The sequence below is a fragment of the Orycteropus afer genome, unplaced genomic scaffold (genome assembly GCF_000298275.1).
Source record: "Orycteropus afer afer isolate SDZICR_OR568_19922 unplaced genomic scaffold, OryAfe1.0 scaffold00956, whole genome shotgun sequence".
Classification (NCBI taxonomy): Eukaryota; Metazoa; Chordata; class Mammalia; order Tubulidentata; family Orycteropodidae; genus Orycteropus; species Orycteropus afer.
In genome coordinates, this window is record NW_006922543.1 from 473,662 (window position 1) to 474,686 (window position 1,025).

The 1,025-nt window shown below is 42.6% G+C and overlaps 1 pseudogene; it reads left to right on the forward strand.

Annotated features, from left to right (window-relative positions):
* Positions 1–1,025, forward strand: part of LOC103212413 — a 209,394-nt pseudogene that overhangs the window by 198,242 nt on the left and 10,127 nt on the right.

A 1,025-nucleotide genomic window follows, 5' to 3' on the forward strand; every position in this document is an offset into this window, starting at 1 on the left:
TTTAGATCAAGGCTCTGGGCCAGGCAGTAGAGTAAGAGCTGATTCTTAGGAGGTCAGGCCTCTCTGGTGAAAGGTCAACAATGCTGCTGATGTGCCAAGCATTGAGATTGGACCAGGCACTGTACAATATGTATTACACAGGGCTGTCCTCAAGCAGCCTAGATGTGCAGTGAAAGCCTGGTGGAAAATATTTTCCCTTTGAAATCCTTCCATTTACTCTGTCTTGAAGAAGACACTGAGAGATTGCTGAGGTGCTGTGGTTGCTACAGCTGTTGATACTCAGTGAACAGGAAGAATGTGCCACAAGCTCTGGAAGAGTTAGGAGGATCCCACAAGATGGATATGAAATCTCTGTAGCACTGGCCATGAGCAGCTTCACCATAGGCCTGAACTAGGCTGATATTTTCATTACTTGTATTATTTTGATTAGCAGGAGTGGGGATGGAGATGGCTGCGGCTCTGTGTAGCCTATAATTCTGCTTTCCTGCTGCTAAGTTCTATGTCCTTTACCTGTATGGAAAATCTGTATAATGGGCCTGGCGCCATCACTTTCTTGAAAGCTGTGGAGGTGCACATGTCATTTATTATCCTAACCACAGCCCAGGAGATAGGCATCCTGCCTTTATTGTATGGATATAAGAGGAGAAGCAGTGTGCCAAAGCTACACAGCTGTTATTACTAAATTGAAGATTCCAACCAGGTCTAGCAACACAATTATAATGAATTGGGCAAAGACCTGGAGTTAGAAAACCAAAAGGGAAGGACACATTCAGTGTTTCTCAAGCTGAAAGAAGTGAAGAAAAAATTTAAGCTTCTAGTGGCAATATTGAAAGATTCTATGGACAAAATATTGAATGATGCAGGAAGCATCAAAAGAAGATAGAAGGAATACACACAGAGTCACTGTATTAAAAAGAATTGGTAGATGATCATCCATTTCAGGAGGTGGCATATGATCAAGAACCAATGGTACTGAAGGAAGAAGGTAAAGCTGCAATGAAAGAACTGGTGAAGAACAAGGCTCC